Raw genomic sequence first — 14,976 nt, forward strand, 5'->3', positions numbered from 1 at the left:
AGTTCTGGGAGAAATAAATTAAAAATTCATGGCTCTAGTGAGCAGGTTAATTGGTTGCCTAATTTAGCATCAAGACCATGCAAGTATAAATATTGATAACCTGTTTTTGTGGTTTTCCTGTGTGTCTTGGTTTTCTCCCAATACCAAATTTGAATATTTTCTCCATACTTTATTCTTCAAATTCCCTTTTAAGACAGAATTTTGCATGCCTAGTTACCTCACCCATCACATGCCAGGCAATACATTGGCTCTTTCTGGGTTATATGGCCACTTCTGGATCAGTCATTGAGTGTCTACCCACTGACTAAGTGAATATATTCTTCACTCTCTCAGTGCCTCTATTTTACCATTGCTCCTGAGGTCTGAAAGCCCTTGCACTTCTTACATTTTTTGGCTTCTCTCTGCTCCAGGGGCTAAGCTCCAAGGAACATCTATCCTTCCTCCTCCACCATCCACATTATCCTTCCTTGAAACAATTGTTTTTATCTATTTTATGACTCAATTTTTTTTCTGGTAGCTCCAATTTTGGCACTAAGGCAGGGATTAATTATCTCACATTCTAAAAATATTGCCCAATATCAGGAGCTAGATAAAGCTCTTATCTGAGTCCAGTGGGGAATTGACCCTAATATAATCAATTCCCCCACCCCCACCCCAAGTTCAAATTAACAGACAACTGGGAAAGGAAAGGAAGAGAGTTGAAGAGTCCTGAAACATCCTTGAGGGGAGCACAGCAGATCCTCACCCCATTCCAAAGTCAAGTGAGTGGTGGGAAACTTCTGGGGGATTTCCCCAGAGGTTAGTGTTCTCCTAAGAAGGAGATTGGCATTGTGTTTGGTCATCTGCTTAGGCAGCTGAGTTATTTTGCTAGAGAGAGAGAGAGAGGAAGAGGAGAAACTTTCTCCCTTTCTGATTCTGAATGTTGCTTAGTGAGATGAGATGCCTGAAGTACTAAACCCATTAATTTGATCTTGCAATCACAGAGCCTCGGAAGGCCAGCAATGATCAGTAGGTGTTCACAGGAGAATCAAAAAGTGTAAGTGAAGCCCTGGCCAGTTGGCTCAGTGGTAGAGCGTCGGCCTGGCGTGCAGGAGTCCCGGGTTTGATGCCCCGCCAGGGCACACAGGAGAAGTGCCCATCTGCTTCTCCACTCCTCCCCTTCTCCTTCCTCTCTGTCTCTCTCTTCCCCTCCCGCAGCCAAGGCTCCATTGGAGCAAAGTTGGCCCAGGCGCTGAGGATGGCCCTATGGCCTCTGCCTCAGGCACTAGAATGGCTCTGGTTGCAACAGAGTGATGCCCCAGATGGGCAGAGCATCGCCCCCTGGTCAGCATGCTGGGTGGATCCCGGTCGGGCGCATGCGGGAGTCTGTCTGACTGCTTCCCCGTTTCCAACTTCAGAAAAAAAAAAAAAAAAAAAAATGTGTAAGTGACCAGAAAGTTATAGACTCATACAACAATGCTATCAGATGCTCTATTTTGATTTTTTTCTTGCTTCACTATATTCTACTGGCAAAATATCCTTGTACCAAATTGGCAAAAGATGTTTTGGGATGAACCAGAGGCTGCCTTAGATAGAAGAAATAAAGAGAGTCCATCCTCCGTAGTAGTCATAAGGCCCAAGATTCTCTACTCTCTCCTTTAGACAGATGTGGTCAAAGAGAATCTACACAGAAACACGCAACCAGAATAGTTCCTCTTTTATCTATTTTACATAAAATTTTTTGCTTAAAAACTGAAAAAAAAAAATCCACAGCTTTAGCGTATGATCAAAGAGTCACTGATAATAAAATTTAAACTTTTTAGATTACAAAGAAACTTTAGAGGCCATTTGACCCATCTCCAGATGGATGGTACCAGATCCCCCTACATTACAGAGTCCTAGGAAGTGGTCCATGCTCCCAATTAACCTTTATGATCAAAATTGTAAATAAAATTTCTGTCCCCTCAAAGCAGAATAAAACCCAGTGTTTTCCCTTTAGGACTACTGTTAGATTAGAAGACCATCAACAGAATTGAAACTTTAATTAAATGATCCTCAATTTGTTAACTACTAGACATATTTACATTGTAAAAGGAAGATGCTAGTTAAGTTCAACAAGCCATTCATTTATAGAAGGGTAGGTAATCAAACAAATGAAGTGAGAACCTTCATGAAATGTGAGAGGCAAATTCTTTATCTCTAGGTCAGTGTGTGGTTGCCATTTTGGCAGAGTCACTAGTAGTTGGCCTTGGGAAGCTGCAGGAGAAGCTGTTCCTCTAAGTTGTTTCAACTTCTCCCAATTAATTTGTCTTCTCTTTCCAAACCAACATGTTCTCTAAGAGCAGGAGGGTATCAAAGGCAATGTTCAAATGTTGCAGGTTCAAATGCCTGTTACTAAGAAAATTGGCTTAAAGAATTTCTCTACAGACCACAAGCATTTTATGAATAAAACCTAGTCCCAAATATTTCAGGACTTTTTCTATTTTGCTACCATTAGCAGAGGCCTTAAAAACTGTGGGACACTTAAAAATAAACCTGATGAAAGGTAATTGAGACTATTTCTTTCTAGTTCTCCCTCGCCTAAGCTGATGGAGCCCACTGTGGCTCTCTAACCTGTGTACTATCACAGTACAGCGAGGAGCAGCCCTCCAGAGCGTTTCCTGCCCCGTGGTTCCTGCCTGGCTCAGTCCCAGCGGACAGAGGCCTTTCTTTTCTATCTCTGTGCCATCTCTGATTCAAGTTGGTCCATCTGGAAGTAATATTACCCAAGCATTTATACCCTGAGCCTGGCTCTCCACAAGTGACTGCATGTTTCCTGAAACCGTCTATTGGCAGCTGTTACATAGGCATTTTCTGCTTTTTAGATACCTATAATTACACTAATTATGCCAATCATTGATGTTTATAAAGGATTTAACATTTTACACACCCAGAAGAGTCTATCAGAAATCAGTATCTAAGGCAGAGTGACACCCCACAGAGGGGCCTATTTGGCCGTATCCAAATTGCTGCTCAGTCCCTTAAATTGAGTGTTGGCAGAGCTAGTAAGGCTTCTTATGAGCCTATATGTCTTAGGCAAGTTAATCCTGCCACTGGAATAAAATTCCATTTGGTTCATGACCACAGAACTCAATCTTTTCAAAGGAAAGAACGTGTCCAAGTTAATGAAATTAGATTTTTGGCCTCAAACCTTCTTAACTACAGCATAAGGAGGAGAGGTGTTCATTCCTCTCATCCCAGGCTCCACCTTTGGATACAATAAAAGACAGGACCACGACCATGGAGTCAGCGTGCTGACCCAAAATGCAAAGACCCATCTTCAGTACCATGCTAAGCTGTATTTGAGCCTGAGCCCAGAGGAAACGATTGAGTAATACTGATTCTGTCTTTATTTAACATTTTGAAACTTTGTTCATTCATTGTGGGTTATTTTTGCATTACTTTGTGTGTGTGTGTGACCGAGATAGAGAGAGGGACAGATAGGGACAGACAGACAGGAAGAGAGAGAAATGAGAAGCATCAGTTCTTCATTGCAGCACCATAGTTGTTCATTGACTGCTTTCTCACATGTGCCCTGATGGGATGAAGGAGGGCTACAGCAGAGCGAGTGACCCCTTGCTCAAGCCAGCAACCTTTGGGTTCAAGCTAGTAACCATGGGATCATGTTCATGATCCCACGCTTAAGCCAGTGACCACCGTGCTCAAGCCGGGTGAGCCCGTGCTCAAGCCTGCAACCTCGGGGCTTTGAACTTGGGTCTTCTGTGTCCCAGTCTGATGCTCCATCCACTGCATTACCACCTGGTCAGGCTGCATTGCTTTTTTAAAAAAAAGTATTTAGTTAAGATATTATTTATCTTGATTAATGAGAGATTTTTGGTTCCCCCTTAAATTTTGTGCCTAGTGAATGCCTCACTTGCCTCACCCTATCCCTGGCTCTGGCTTCCCCAGTGCTGACTTGGCATATGGTTTGCAGGCTTAGTGATCAGTCCACACATCTGAGTCTCTTACTGTGCCTGCATTTTATGTATATGCCATTGGCCCAGCAGTCAGCTGGGCAGAATTTAACAATTTTTAATGAGTTTCTGAGACATTAAAACAGTTGTGCTTAATTGTTATCATGTAAGGGTTGTCTAGGGTACTTGTTAAAACCATGGATTAGAGTCCTCCTGCCCACAAAATCTGAGTTTACTATGATATGCCAAGATGGAACTCTGATCTCTGCATGTCTGTGTTTTGTTTTGTTTTTCTTTTATTTATTTTCTGTATTTATTTTAATTTATTGTGTTAACATGGATTCAAGTGTCCCACTGAATATAACACCCACACATTCCTCCCCCGTGTCCCTATGTACATCCCTTTTGCCCCCCTCCCCCTAACCCCTGGCCCCCTTTCTTCTGGGATTTGCTGTCCTGTTGTATGTATCTCTGTGTTATGTATATATATATAATTTCACTAATTCCTTCACCTTCCCTGATCCCATCCTCTCATCCTCCTTTCCTCTGACACTTGTCCCTCTGGTCCCTGTGACCCCGCCTCTGCCTCTATTTTGTTCCTCAGTTCACTTTGTTTCTTAGATTCCACATGTAAGTGATATTTTTCTTTCTCTGCTTGGCTTATTTCACTTAGCATAATAGTCTCCAGGTCCATCCATGCTGTCGCAAAAGGTAAGATTCCTTTCTTTTTCATGGCCACGTAGTATTCCATTGTGTATATGTACCACTGCTTTCTGATCTACTTGTCCACTGACAGACACTTGGGCTGTTTTCAGATTTTGGCTATTGTAAACAATGCTGCCATGAACACGAGGGTGCATTTCTTCTTTGTTTTTTTGTTTGTTTCTTTGTTTGTTTTGTATTTTTCCAAAGCTGGAAACGGGGAGGTAGTCAGACAGACTCCCGCATGCGCCCGACCGGGATCCACCCGGCATGCTCACCAGGGGGCGATGCTCTGCCCATCTTGGGGCATCGCTCTGTCGCAATCAGAGCCATTCTAGCGCCTGAGGTAGAGGCCACAGAGCCATCCTCAGCGCCCAGGCAAACTTTGCTCCAGTGCAGCCTTGGCATGCTGGAGGGGAAGAGAGAGACAGAGAGGAAGGAGAGGGGGAGGGGTGGAGAAGCAGATGGGCGCTTCTCCTGTGTGCCCTGGCTAGGAATTGAACCCGGGACTCCTACACTCCAGGCCGATGCTCTACCACTGAGCCAACCGGCCAGGGCCGCATTTCTTCTATTGAGTCAGTGATTTAGTATCCTTGGGATATATTCCTAATAGTGGGATAGCTAGGTCAAAAGGCAGTTCGATTTTTAATTTTTTGAGGAATCTGCGTACTGTTTTCCACAGTGGCTACACCAGTCTGCATTCCCACCAGCAGTGCAGGAGGGTTCCCTTTTCTCCACATCCTTGCCAGCACTTATTGTGTGTTGTTTTGTTAATGAGCGCCATTCTGACAGGTGTGAGGTGGTATCTCATTGTGGTTTTAATTTGCATTTCTCTGATGATTAGTGATGTTGAACATTTCTTCATATGCCTATTGGTCATCTGTATGTCCTCTTTGGAGAAGTGTCTGTTTAGTTCTTTTGCCCATTTTTTAATTGGATTGTTTACCTTCCTGGTGTTGAGTTTTAGAAGTTCTTTATAAATTTTGGTTATTAACCCCTTATCAGATGTATGTGAATATATTCTCCCATTGTGTGGGTTGTCTTTTTATTTTGTTAATGTCTTTTGCTGTACAAAAGCTTTTTAGTTTGCATGTCTGCATTTTTAAATAAAAATGTTTCTGGTGCTGGTGGTTCACAAACCACAGTTGAAACATTCACGACAACTGTGTTTAAAAGCCTCTGTTTTGGGGCTTTTATATCATTTTATTATATATAAATAGTTATATTTTGTGGGTATACCCTGCTCCATGAGGGGCAAAGGAGATTACTGGGGAATGGCAGCTGCCTATGAAATGGCCACAAAAAAATGACAATAGCAAAGTTTAACTTTCTAGGCCAACCCCACAAGGAACCAAGGCCCACAGCCAGAAGCGTCTGTTACAGTAGGCTGGTGCCAATCTCTGGCAGGTAGGGTTTACTGATAATTCGGCAGACATTAAATAAAACAACACATGTGTAAGCACTTGATAGCTAAAAAGCAGCTCACAAATGCAAGGAGTTATTGTTATTGTACTTATTCAGTGTTTTCAGAGACACTTACGATGCTGTTTCTTTACAAATCCCCATTTAGCCAAATTCTCTAAAGTTAATAGGATTATCCCCTAATGGAAAGCTTTAACAGTGGTTCTTAAACTGAGGTCTGAGGACTACCTCTTTATTATGCAATCCACAGGTGATCAGGTGACTTTTCCTGAAAATGGTATCTGAAAACTCTCTGAGAAAGTTTCTTTCCAGCCTCAGGCACTTGTGAAAAGTTGCAGCATTATCTCAGTCAAAGTGGGAGGAACTTAATATGGTTAATGTTAATATGGCAGGTTCTGTGCATGTGCACGGGTTATCTACAGCACTTTGCTTTCAGGGAGATATTTGCTTTCACAGAGATGCAGGGACTTTAATTCACAATCAACTCCAGCAGGATTTGAACTCAGAAAAGCAGGAAACCAGAAACAGGGCACTTAACCCCTCCACTACAGCCAGCACTGGCAGTCCTAGAGCTCATGCTCCTGTAAGCTTATGTATCTTCTTCTTCAGGGTAATAGTCCCAACCAGTTTATCAATACTTCTTGCCTGGACAGTATTTCACTCCACCTTAGTCCTCTGTTAGATATTTTGTATTTTTGAATGGCCTTTGAAGACTGAGGACCCTATCACTCAGTATAAAGCCTACATATTTGTGGCAAGTCCCAAATCTTCCTGAAGAAGTTTCGTCTTCTTAGAGGATGGTCACTCTGCTGCACAATGTGCACTTTCTCTCATGTGCCTAACAAGCCTCAACATCCTTATCTGATGCTGTGGGACCAGCCACTTATCCCACTGGAATTTTATTTTATGTTGGTTTTGCCTGGTGTAGAATGCTTTTGATTTTATTTCTTCAGTGATACTTAACCAGTGACTTCTCCAGCCCAACTTCATTTTACTGGCCCTACTGGCTGTGGGTGAGGCCCTGCTCTGTGTTTGGGAGTCTTTGTTATCTTTCTGGAACAAGATTGGCCCAGGGCAGCTGGTTAGGCTAGTTGTACAAAGAGGGAGGAGGAACAAAGTGCTTCCTGTGAAAGGGAGGCAGCAGAAGAGTTTCCGCCCTAACCTGCTTCGTGCTGTGCTGTGTGTGGGGTGGGGGGCTTCTAGTTCTGATCATTTCTGTTTGACATCTTCAGCCAATGGAGGTCTTTTTAATACCCTGACTTCTTCTGTTTTTGAAGGAGTGAGGAGCAGGGAGTGCATGGGCCAGGAAGACAGGTGTGGGGGAGGATGGAAAGAGAGCCAAGCCTGGGAATAATCAGAAAGGTGTGGATGGATTTTTTTATTTTAGGTTTGGAAGTTAAGAGGGTGAAGTTCAAAGGCAAATCTAGTTTCTCTGTCCACATTCTCTATGTGGGCACACACACACTCACTCATCCCTTCTGTCATACTGTTTCTACACTGTTCTCCCGTTGCAGTGCTAAAGAGGAAGGTGATATTTTGAAAGATATTTGATCCAGCTAATGGAAGAGGAAGAAATCACGGAGATGAGATCAGAAGGATTTCTGGGAAAGAAAGTGTGAAACAAGGGACACAATAGTGAGTCAACAGGCCAGAAGCAGTCATGAGAGACCATCTGGCTCCATGCTGCCTAATTTGGGGTGGGGGGATAGTTGTAATTTCTAAATTGGTTAACAATTACGTGTTTTTCTGCATTAGGGAGGGGGGATGGTATATTTATTTATGTATTTACATCTGACAGTGAACATTAGTGTAGAGAGTGAGGTAGGGTATTTTTATATTTTTGCTTAGGCATCTGAATTGAGCCTTTGGAAAAAGTAGATCTGACTGATAATAAAAAAGGAAAACATAGGTAAAATAAGGTGGCAAACACAGGGTTACCTTTTTCCCTGTGGCAGATCCCTTTTCCGTGCTTGTGGCTGCAAATGGCAGGTACTCAGTTCCCAGCCTGCTTGGTGGCCAGCAATGGCCAGGTGTCCCACAAGATGACCTAAGGGAAAGGCTGCAGGACAAGAGGGAGGATGTCTGAGAACAAATGATCTTCCTGCCATCATGGGTGAAAGGCCTCTGATTAGTGCCTGTTCCTGTTTCCTTCCTGTTCGAAGCAGCTGCAGTAGCTTATCCTGTGGTCGTGAGGGAAAGTCCAAGAGGACCATGGCAATGCTGACCCAGAGCCATGACATGGTGAACTATGGACGGAATTCAAGATCAGCACCGCTGATTTTGTTACATGAAGAAAACAAATTCACATTGACCAAGCCACTTGTGCTCAGGTGGTCTGCTGCTTGCTAACAAAATCTCACCCAATACAAATGGAGAAGACCATTTTCATGTAGAAAGGTTTTTATTGGCTTGCAAATGAAATTACTCTTAAAGGATTTGTAACAGTAATGGCATCAACAATGACATTAATTATGGACTTTGTATTCTTGTGCTTTATATATATTATTTCATTTAATACCGATCTTTTGATAGATTATCTCCATTTTATAGATAGGAAAATGAAGTTCAGATAGGTTAAATAATTTGCCCCATTTCTACTAAGAAGTAGGATTGAACCTAGGCTGTGTAATTCTATAGTGGACCCTCTTTTCAATTAGACATATGATGAAAATTTAAAGTATGGCCTATGTTTTCAGGTGGTTTTTAGAAAATAGTTTTATGTGTTGTTCTTATGTAATAGCATTCACATAACATCACATTTACATTGATCAACATGTTCATTTTTACAGTTATTTTGAATAACTATTTAATTAGAATTAATTTATAAGATGTTTTCTAAAGTAAAAAAAGTTTTCCAAGAATGGACGTGATAAAAGGAAAAAAAAAGGCACTTTGGAAGCATCATCAAATCTTAGGTATGAAAGTCTTACAGAATGCTATGTGACTTAATAAAATGCTTTTCCTAAAGTCAGAATTTACCTTAAATATAATATTTATATATAGCAGAGTGGTGGCCTTTATTTAAGGAAAAAAGAAAGAAAAAGAAATCAGCATGTAGTGATTTTGTTACATTTAGTTTGGGTCCATGTAATTGCTGAATTATTTTCTCAATAATCATAAGTAGGGTGAAAATATTGAACTTTTCTGGAGCTTACTATAGAGCACTTGGCCTGTGGTTAATCTTACTAACTTCCTGTAAAGCCACTAGCCACGGCCACCATCACAGCCGCCTGGCCCATGCAGGTTTGCTTTTGATTCGGACAGTCAGTAATGAAACAATGGAGCCAAGAACTGGTGGGCCATTAGCTTTAATCCTAGCTTGCACCCGGCAGGCAAGAAATAAACACAGTGGGAAAACACTTCCCTTTCCATTCAGGGCTCCCAAAGCCACTGATTTATCCGAGTTTCCTAGAATCAAAGGTTTCTACCTCACCAGCCTTATTCACCTCTGTTCTGCATCCCCTTCTTTCTCTCTGCACAAATTCTGCACAAACTGGCTTCTCCTTCAGCACTCCGCCATCTTCGCTGACTCTCCTCTCCTCCATGTGGCCTCTCTCTGCTCCCCTCTAGCATGGGCTCCTCCTAGAATGTAATCACTCTTCCCCAGAACAATGTGATCTCTCTTCCTTTTAAAACCTTTTGGCGCGAAAGCCGTCCCCCAACACATATTAACATAATCACGCCCATCCCAAGGAAGAAGGGCAACTAATATCACCTGGGTGATGGGCTTCCATGTGGGCAGTGCCATCTTTAACAAAGTGAGCATAATATATTTTATTTGCCCAACACTTCCCTATTAAAAAAGGAGGATATTTGCCCTTCTGTTCCGGTCACCATGGTTACTCAAAAGTGCCCAAAGATGGTCCCTCTGTCACCTATAAGCCTCTTGGGTCTCTGAGAGGCGTTCCCATGAGGCATCAGAGACCTGACCCCTGGGAATTACAAGCAGAGCAAGCTCTCACTGTCCCCCATTTGGGGTCCCAGTTGCTCTCAGCCAGCCAACTCTGCTCTTTCCAGCATGGAGTCTCTTGATGATGAAGATGGAAACACAATGGTTCTGAGATTTTCTCTAGACCAAGCAATAGTCCTCTCCCTTTGCTTGTGTGCTTCACTGCTGAGCTGCAAACCTTTTTGCTTTCACGGATATGCTTCTGAGGCCTCGAGCACCCAACTCTCTGTATCTGTTTCAGGTTGGTGCCCTTCTCCCATCAGCCTTGGTCGCATCCTTGGTTTCGCCTTCAGCTCATGCCCTTTTCAAGCTGAGCCCATGGAAAGCCTCACACGTGTTTGCTTTTCTTCCTCATGCAAGTGCTAATAATAGGATCATAAATGATTCCGATTTTGAGATTCCTCTGTTCTCTTACATGATTTCTCGTTTTTATTTGTAACCATCTCTGAATATTGGAATCTGCTTTCCTTCTCTCTGAGTGTGTTGGACTCCCCTTAGATTTCCGCTGTGGGACAATCATGATTCTGTGGGTTTCCTTTCTATCTGCTCTCCAGGTTTCTTGTCGTTTCCACTGTATTAAAGAATTATTTTCCTCACAACAATTAAGTCCAGAAAGACCATTCAAATTCCCTTTTTAAAGGAAAAATCTAATTTATTCAAACTTCAAAATAGGAGGGAATTTACCTATTTCAAAATCAATTAAAATCTCTAAATAAGGAAAAATATATTTATTCTTAAATCAATTCCATATTCTCCTCTTTATTGCAGTTAATATAATGTATTTATTTTAGGGTGTTATAATTTATAATGGTGGATCAAAAATCATGCATAGTTGTATTGATTTAATTAAAGATTTTGAAGTGATTTCTTCTTCTTTTACTATTTCATGAAAACAAAGCTTTAAAACTTGATATGTCTTTTTTCTATCAGTTATAACTGATTCTTTTTAAAATGTCAAGACTTGACTGCACTGTGGCCAAAAATCATGTTTATTTTGAAATATCCTAACTTTATTGTTTTCTACTAATTTTTTATGGAGCCTGTTTTCAACTCTTATTTTTTCATCAAAGTAACTTTTGCTACTTTTGTGTTTGAACAGAGTAGGCTTTTCTAGACTTTTACAAAAGATCAGTTTGGACTAAGTGATGCATCTAAATGATGTGGCTAAAACTCCTTTATTAAGTTATAAATGAATAAGTAATAAAGGAAATTCTACTGTTAGAGAACCAAATATAGAGTCTTGGCACTGTGTGTGTGTGTTGTGTATAAAAACAGTTCTCTTGATTGAAAGGAAACAAACACCCTACTTAAAAAAGAGTTTAATCATTAGGGTCACTGTCATACCTAACAAGAAGTCAAGTGAGCAGTTCCTGGTTGATTGAACAGCTCCACAGTGGCATCAGGGACCTAGGCTTCTTTTATACTGCTCTTCGATCCCTAGACCAAATTAATGTGTTTTGCAGCCCCAGGCATCTCATTCTCACTTAAATTACACCCTGAATCAGGAAGGAAGGAGAGTTTCTCCTCTTCCTTTTCTCTCTCCTCCCCCTCACACCCCAACCCCCACCCAGAGGATAAACTTTATTAAAAACACCCTGCACACACTCACACACATATATTATACACTTTTTGTCTTATAACCCTGTATTTACAAAATTATTGAAATTTACAAACAGGTTACAATTTAAAAACTGTCATTGGACATTATGAAGGCATAAAATTTTTAATTCTATTTGCCCTCATTATTTAAAAATTAGATAAGTAAACTGAGAATGAAGAAGAAATCTTTGAAACAATATAGGAGGTGAGGATCATTATTACCCAGAATTAGGCATGTTTGTTAATAAATCACATTCTCTGAAAGAAAATACTAGTAAAAACCTAATGTAATACAATTAATAATACAATAATGCTTAATTCTAACCTCCAGTACCAATTTAAAAACCGACAACAGTGAATTCTATTAAAATAATCTTTTGATTTGTATGTACCTAGGGAAGACAACAGAATATTTCAAGACTTAGCTTTAAATGAATTCCTGTGCTGTGTCTGCATATGATCAGAATTGAAATCTTCTAATCATATTCCCTATATGCAATGTGTGTTAATGGGTTTGAGTTCATTTTTCATGCAAGCCCAGCTTTAACCTGATGCTGCAGCAAACCCATTTTACAGATGAGCTTGTTTGTACATGAAAGTACATAAATTATGAAAGCTGTAATTAAGAAAGGGCATGTACAAGTATTTTGCTTATTTAATTACCAACTAAATGAATGTGCTTGAAAAAAGTTTAAACTTTATAGTTGGCCCAAAGCCCTTAGCAAATAAGAGTTATGGATACTTTCTTTGTTTCATTCAGGAAATTCTGTTAGATGAGAGCTTTAGTCTGGCTTCCACTCCCACGACTCCATGCACCCGGCTCTCATTGTATTAGTCACCAGCATCTCTGTTGCTATATCCATTGTGTGTGGTTTGATCTTGATCTGACTGGTGCCCTCTGATGTATGAAACACCGCTGACCATGTTTGCCTTTTGGAAGCTCTCCTCCCCTGGCCTCCATGACACCAGAGACTCCTAGGGGTCCATTGCTCCATGTGTGCCTCGTGCCTCGCTGGCTCTTCTGCTGCTGCCCACACCTTAGATATTGGTGCTCTGGGATTCTCTCTTCTCATCCCACCTCCACTTCTCCAGTAAAAGCACCTAAATAACATGTTTTTATTCACATCCATGGCTTTATTTAATTTAATTTAATTTTTTTTTTAATTTTTTAAGTGAGAAGCAAGGAGGCAGAGAGACAGACTCTCGTATGTGCCCCAACCAGATCCACCCAGCAAGTCCCCTATGGGGCAATGCTCTGCCCATCTGGGGTGCTGCTTCGTTGCTTGACAACTGAGCTCTTTTAGTGGCTGAGGCGAGGCCATGGAGCCATCCTCAGCACCCACGGCCTACTTGCTCCCACTGAACCATGGGTCCTGGAGGGGAAGAGAGAGAGAGAGAAGGGAAAGGGGTGGGGTGGAGAAACAGATGGTTGCTTCTGTGTGCCCTGACCAGGAATTGAACCCAAGACATCCACACACCAGGCTGATGCTCTACCACTGAGCAAAATGGCTAGGGCCTCACATCCATGGCTTTAAAAACAATGTATAAGCTGTGGGCACCTGGACTCTGTTTTAAGTGCCCTGGTCTCTCTCCTGCACTCAAGCAAGGCCTACTAAACAGCCCCATGGGGATGTCTCATATTCATCTCAAACTCTCTTGTTTAAACATGAACTCCTGGGCTTCCCCTCCAGACTGCTCTTTCTCTAATGGTCACTGTTTTTGATAAATGACGCTACTGTCAACTCACTGGTACAGGTCATGAAAGGGAATAATTTTGGATTCCTTTCTGAGCTTTTCTTCGCCCCCACAATCAGTGATCCATTGAGGATTCTCCAGGCTACATATTCCATGTCTTTGGAACTTACCTCTTTTGCTCCATCCCTGCAGTCACTTATGTAGTCAAAGACCTCACCATTTTCTCATCTGGGATACTGCGGCAGTCTTTTCACTGTTCTCCTATCTATCTTGTCCCCTTTTGGTCCATTCATCACACTCTCCCCAGCATGATCTATTTAAAATATAAATCCAATCATTTCAGTCCCCTTGTTGAATGAAATCCTTTAATGCCTCTGCATCACCTTCAGGAAGGTTCAAATGTTTTAACATGGTTTACTGTACTTTGTTTTTTTAAATTTATTTTTATTTTTTATATTTGTGATAGAGACACAGAGAGAGACAGAGAGAGGGACACATAGGGACAGACAGGAAAGGAGAGAGATGAGAAGCACCAATTCTTCATTGCAACTCCTTAGTTGTTCATTGATTGCTTTCTTATATGTGCCTTGAAAGGGGGGCTACAGCAGAGCAAACGACCCCCTTGCTTAAACCAGTCATCTTGGGCTCAAACCAGCCACCTTGGGCTTCAAGCCAGTGACCTCTGGGCTCAAGCCAACAACCATGGAGTCATGTCTATGATTCCACGCTTAAGCCAGCAACCTTGGGGTTTTGAACCTGGGTCCTCTGTGTCCCAGTCTGATGCTCTATCCACTGCACCACTGCTGGGTCAGGCAGTTTACTTTACTTTAGGAACTCGTCTTGATTTAGGGCCTATTACCACCTCTCTTTCTCCTTTACTCCTAACACGTACTAAAAAATTTTTTAAATTTAATGATTCGAGAGAGAGAGAAAGGGAGAAATAGAGGGAGAGATCAATTTGTTGTTCCACTTATTTATGCACTCATTGGTTGATTCTTGCATGTACCCTGACCAGGGATCAAACCTGCAACATTAGCAAATTGGAACAACAACATAACCAACTGAGTTGGCTGGCCAGGCCCAGACCTATCTTCTATTCTCCAGCAGTACTAAAATATCTCCTGCTACCAGAATGTACCAGAATGTACTGTGCTCTCACTTTTGCATTTCTGGTATGATGTTCAGGCTTCCTGAGATACTTTTTCCAATTTGTCACCTGGCTAATACTTTTCCTTTAGAAATCAGCATAGGCTTCCCTGTTTGAAGAGGTTTTGCCCACACCAGTCTGGTTTAGGCCACTTCTGATGTGATCCCCATTAGTCTGTGAATGTCAAAGCCCTTTTTGTATAGCCATCTGTTTGCCTGTCTTTCCTACTTACCACACTGTTTTTGAGGGAGCAACAGTATCTTCTTGGTCCTTGGAAGCAGCTTACCTTGAATGAGCCGTTATATATGCTCTCTGAATATGGCATAAGTGGAGCAACTGCTTAAGTTAGAAGATAAGTTTAGTAATTCTTTTTAGAGAAAAAGGAAAGAAAACGTTAAAATATGTACAAATAACTATTTGAGGTCATATTTTGGTAGGGAACATGGATATTTTTAGTATAGTGGAAACATTATTTTGCTTTTTTTTATTTATATGTTTAATTGGAGACCTTTGGTTGAGGTGACATGCCC

This window comes from Saccopteryx leptura, chromosome 3 (genome assembly GCF_036850995.1).
Source record: "Saccopteryx leptura isolate mSacLep1 chromosome 3, mSacLep1_pri_phased_curated, whole genome shotgun sequence".
Lineage (NCBI taxonomy): Eukaryota > Metazoa > Chordata > Mammalia > Chiroptera > Emballonuridae > Saccopteryx > Saccopteryx leptura.